Source organism: Odontomachus brunneus, unplaced genomic scaffold, assembly GCF_010583005.1.
Source record: "Odontomachus brunneus isolate Ranch 3 - 2012 unplaced genomic scaffold, Obru_v1 Obru_scaffold_054, whole genome shotgun sequence".
Lineage (NCBI taxonomy): Eukaryota > Metazoa > Arthropoda > Insecta > Hymenoptera > Formicidae > Odontomachus > Odontomachus brunneus.
In genome coordinates this window covers 1,977,598-1,983,464 of record NW_022639504.1, presented here as the reverse complement: position 1 = coordinate 1,983,464, position 5,867 = coordinate 1,977,598, and the positions used below count along the sequence as shown (strand labels likewise).

Below are 5,867 nucleotides of genomic sequence, written 5' to 3'. Positions count from 1 at the left end.
CTCTCTCTCTCTCTCTCTCTCTCTCTCTCTCTCTCACTCACTCACTCACTCACTTTTGGAACGCGCAATATAACGATGTCGTCATTAACCTTTTCAACTCTAAATATGTTTTTTATTAACAATCCAGGATATTCCAGTATATTTAATAGTAATTTATGAAGAAAATGAATATTATTTATCTATTCATCAATGATAATTATAATTTACTATCGTTCAGACAGTTCACATTAGTAACAATTAATTTTAATTAATATAAAACCAACTGTATTTTTGATTTCTCCGGGATACGTGTTTCCATAATAGTGAAAAGGTTAAGATATATTATCGCACTTGACCGCACATAGCGACATTTAGATTTGTGTATTATCTTTCGAGCCGCGCAAAATGACGTCGCCTCTCTCTCTCTCTCTCTTTCTCTCTCCCCCTCTCTATCTAATGCGGAGAATTGACTGGTGTATATACAAAACATCACACGCGCTTGATAAATTGACAAAAATATGTATAAAACAGATATTTTCCAAGAAAAATCTCCGTGAAACACGCCACGTTGGACAAACAAAATATCACCGTTTACACACATGTCGAAACGTGCCGGGTAAAATTCGAAATAAACTGTCGCTAAAATGAAATTAAATAAACGTTATAACAAACTAAACATTGGCGTATGTTTCAATGATAATATTACTCGATTAACTCAATCGCGCTTAATTCGTCAGTTTCGATTGATCGCACGGCCAAGACACTTTGTTCGTTTCGAGGTTTATCGCGCCTCCCTCTCGTGTCCAACCCCAGCCGGCAGGAGGGGGGGAGGAGAGAGAGAGAAAGAGGAGGGCCTTCGTTAATAATTTTTTACTCGCTTGGTACAGCCCGGCACTTAACATCATAACGCGAGGTTGTAAAAACGCGTCTGGAGTGGGCTGTGCCCTCGCGGAGTGTCTGCGAATAATTAACGTTTGTTTTACAACCTCGCGCTCCCGCACCGACTTTCACGAGCGGCAAGAAGTCGTCCGGCAAGAAATCATTACAAAATTAGGATTACATCAACCGATACGGAATTCGTATCAGCAAGATCGCGAATTTCGCGACACGTTGACCGCGACGAGACATCGTCGAGCGAGCATTTGAGGAAATTTACGAATACAAGGATTTCCGCGATTCAGAGTATTTTACGTTGCAAAGAAAAATCAGAATTTGTATCGAGTGAAACGAACTCTGTACTTCGGGCGGGATACATGGCGAACTAACTAACTTGTATTTTTTAAATTTGCTATTTGTGTAAAATAAGCTCGATGAAATGACCTGATAGCATCGATTATATTTATTCTCCGACTCGATCCCTCCAGCCAGAGGTAGAAATATTTGTATCATATAGCTGGATTAACCATTCCTGGTAATTGAAAGAACATTTATATCGATATGTAGCAACTGCGTTTCCCTAATCCTTTGTCGTGGACCAAATTTTGTATATAACTCAATGTCCTGTCGTTCAATTTGTGCGGCTAATGCCCGAGGCTCGGTTCCTTCTGCTTCAAGGGAAGAAATGCAGAAACCGAGGATTTTGTGTGCGAAGAACTCGGGGCGCGCCCCGGGTGTTTAAAGATTTCAGAGGTGGAGAGAGCGCAACCGATCAGCGACGTCGCCGACGTCCCCGATTCCGATCGCTGCACGCGCGGTATCTTTCTTCAGGCTCGTTTTAATTGTCGGCGACCGTTCAACGAGGCGTAAACGTCGGCGCAACACGTGTACCCCGTCGTCGCGCGTTAATTGCCCGATAAAAATCACAACACGCCAGCCAGCAGCAGTGCGCGCGGCGCCTGAGCAAAGCAGCGAGCAAGTGAGTGAGCGAGCTGGCAGGCAGGCAGGCTGCGCTCGCGCGCGCAGGGTCGCGTGGTCGTAAAGATTAAAAATGCCACGCGTCCGTCGAGGATCGCGTTAATCGCCGGTTAATTCGTTAATTGCGACGCCACGCACAGCTAGGCGGCATGCGAGCGACGTTTCGGGTGGGATACGTCGCGGCCGATAAAGCCTTCTTCGTCATGTCGAGCACTCTTGACCTTTGTTGAACGCGGTAGGAAAACAGTATCGACTAATTGGCCTGCAAACCGTTGGACTTCACGTCGTGACACTTTCCGCAAATCATTATTTCGCAGAATCAACGCAGGGATCGCGCGTGTTATATATTTTCGTGCAATCTTATTTTCCTTTCTAATTGACGTGTATTGCGTAACGGATTGCTGAGGGGACGTGGAAAAAGTGTTTCGTAAAAAAAAGAGATGAAGAAGTGTAATTTAGGTGCGCTCGACAAGTAACCGACGGTTTCAGCGTCGGTACTGAAGTGCACCTATGAAATCTCATCCGCAATGCAAGAGTCGGTGGTGCCGACCAGCGAATCGGCCGATCAATCGCTTGCATTACACCGTGTCTTGCAATTGCCAGGATGGTTTCTCTCGCTGCCTACCCTCACTGTCTCTCTGTCCTTCTGTCTCTGTCGGTTCACCTAAGTGCAAACAGCGGAAATCGCGCGCGATACCTGGAAATCTCATGCGATATTTTTTATTATCATTTCGATATCGTCTCGCGCGAAAACAGCGCACCTGTATTCATCTCCCCGCTTAAACACGCTATTTTTTTAACGCAGTTTTCATTAGCGGTATTTTCCCAGCGTCGCGGACCTTCGTTATCGTCGGCAATTTATTTATCTATCTTGAGATGTGCTGTTTTGTAACTTACGAGCGGACGATCGTCCCGTCGGAGAAAATGCGGCGCGCACACGATAATAACAAACACAACAAACGTTATTTAACCGCGAGCGCGGTCTGTAGGAAACTCGGGATGGGGGCGGCGAGGCGGGACGGGGGGAAGAGGTGGAGGACACACACATACACACAACCCGGGATATAATTTATTATATTACCGCGGCCATAATTTCCGATTTGTCCATTAACAAGATACAGGACGTTCCTGAATTATGACCAAAGTTCGCAGGGGCGCCCGGTATAATCGGTCATGAACGCGAGATCCGAATCGCGCGGCCGGCTCAATTGTTTCATCAGCCGGCTGCAACCACGCGATTGAGAATTATCCTTGAATCGAAGGAAGGGATCGTCCCGCCATCCCCGCCGACTCCCTCTTCCTCCGCGAAATGCTGGAGGGTAAACGGCCGAAGTTCACGGACTTCTCTTCGGCCTTTGGCGCGCTCACGGGGGACGGCTGAGGGGGAGGGTGACCGCCGTGGTGGCAGAGGGCGACGGCGGCGGCAGCTGGGGTAGTTTTACGACGAGCGAAACGCATCCCTTTCGCCCGCGCCCTCCCGAGCAGCTCGCTCGCTCGCGCGACGTAAACTTTACGGTGTTTATGAATATTTATATTAATCTACATTTTACGGCGGCGTCCGCGCACGCAGCGAGGTAAAAGTGCGCGGCAGGGGGCGGCGGGTGGTTGGTCGGGGGCAGGGGAGAAAAAAAAAAGCGCGCGAGACAGCGGCGAAAGCCCCGAGAGTTTTATCCGCGCGACGAAGGAGCCAGGGAGGATGAAAAACTTGGATAATAATTTACGTTCCGTGTCTCTCTGACGCGGCTTCCTCGCGAGACAATCCGAGCCGAAAGGCGCGCGACATGCGTATCCTGATGCGATTTAACGCACAAAATTCTTTCCTACGAACGTCCTCGACGAATCATCGTCGTTTAATTCATATTTGGCTCTTGAATCGCGGATTCAGCGTCGATTCAGCGGACTCTCGAATTAAATTCTTATTTTTCACGTAACTTGAGATGAATTGCGCTTTAATAGGATTTCGATTTATATATCTGTTAGTCACCAAGATAGTGCATGTTAAATATTGATAAATTTTAAGAACGAATGGGATCTAATGAGACCTTCGTCTTATCGAAGGAACGGCAAACGTTACACGAAATCTGTCTGACATCCGGCGTGATAGTCGGCATAATTTATGAGAAAATTATTACGATTCAACAGAAATATATTTGAGCCATAGAGGGATCGTGGATGCTCGCGAAGGAAGGAAATAGAATTTCCAAGCAATTTTGCTCTATATAATGCATATTTATACCGCAGTACAAACAGAAATACTGCAAAACGCGAAGCGTATGTAATTATTATTGCGCGTCGAGAAAGAACGGCCGCTTTTAAAGTTGGGAAACGTTTCAGTCGCGAGGGAAATTACATCCAATTTGAGAAGCGATTTTAATAGTCTCAATTAATAATCGAGCGGGACGGCGCGAGTCACTATCTCCTTCTCCCTCCCGCCCTTTCCTTTTGCTTCCTGTTTTAATGTTTAAGCGCGATGTGGCGGCTCGTATCTTGTTTTAAATATTTCAACTCTTTTTCGCGTAACTGCTACGCGGCTCGTCTTAATCTTTAAGCGAGCAGAATCGCATCCCGTTTTAATGCCCGTCATAATTTCCGTTAATAATAGATCGTCCGTGGAACGATCGCTGCTTGCGCGTAATGTCGCATCGCGTCGAGTCGCGTCGCGTCGCGCCGCGTCGCGGATTAACAAAAACGGCAAAAGAGCATCCATCGACGGAAGATATTCCCGTAATTACAGCGTCGGCGGCGACGCGCGTCCTTAATCGGTCCATCGATTACGGTGATCGCGATGAAATTCCGCGAACGCGCGAGATCAAAATATTCCTTGGCGTGTTCGTTCGGAGAACGTGTTGATTGCGCGGCTTAATTAAGGGACTCAGAATTCCTATTTCTGTTGGCCTCCCGCCTCTCTGACTTCATTTTCTACTTCCACCACTTCGTACTTTGAGTACTTCGTACTCTGCAAATATCTTGGAGTGGAATATCATTCGGAATGAGCGAAAAGTGGCAGTGTTTTCACTCGAAGCGACAGTGAAAGCACTGCCACTTGAAGTCGCAAGAGTGAATGTGTCTCGCTCGAGTTGACCTCATGTGAGCGAGTGTTTCAATCGGTTCGAGTGAACATGCACCTCTGACGTAGTATTTCTCGGACTCGTTTCTCAGTTTCGAGTGAAAAATCGCTCGAATGCGAGTGACTCGGTGCTCACTCTATTTTTCGAGTAAAATTCCATTTCAGGAAGCTTGGGGAGTATTTGCAGTTTGTCGCTTTGGAGTTTCGCGACGTACATGTTTTCCTTTAATTGCAACAATAAAGACGATCGCCACATGATATTAATTCTTTTGATTACGATGACTTCAACGTCACGTCATAGAAAACCGCGATATATCGCCCTCGATCATGTCACATCTCCGCAATCTCCCTGGTCGTTTCAAGTCTCCGTAAGAAATACGATGAAATTCACAAGAACGAGGACGACTTATTTTTTAGAGACAGTAAAAATCATTTCGCGTCGCCGAGTTCTTCGAGTCGCGGAACGAAGGGGCCACCGTTTCGCGCAGTAGACACGCTACGAACGATTTTTCGGAACTCCTCAATCCCCGATGCAAACCCTTATCCTTCTCTTTTTTTCTCCTCCTTTTTTTCGCGAAACTCTCGCGCGCGGGTGAAAACCCGCCGGATACGCCGGGGCCTGCCGAGCCTTCCGGAGTGCAGTCGGTCGCGAAAAGCGCCGGTTTTGTCTTAACGACGCATCGGCACATGCACAACGAAGCAACGTCTATCTGCGTTCGTGCACCCACAACGGCGGGTTACGACGCAACGTTCCCGAGGATCGTCGAGGACGAGGGGCGGGTGGCGGCGGAGAATAGCCGAGGAGGAGGAGGTGGAGGAGCAGAAGGAGGGTGTGGGGAAGGTGGGCTGGCAGCAGGGTGTAGGAGAGAACGGGTGGCGGAGTTGGGTTTAGGGGTGGCGTTGTACGGAGGGATGAGAACACGGAGGGTCGCGGAGGTTGGGAAGAGGGGAGAGGGTGGCGGTGCAG

General features: G+C 47.8%; 1 protein-coding gene across 11 annotated transcripts in view; it reads right to left on the bottom strand.

The window, feature by feature from the left end:
• Nucleotides 1-5,867, bottom strand: part of LOC116845633 (protein bric-a-brac 2-like) — a 509,307-nt gene that overhangs the window by 118,834 nt on the left and 384,606 nt on the right. The gene's annotated exons all lie outside the window — the stretch shown is intronic.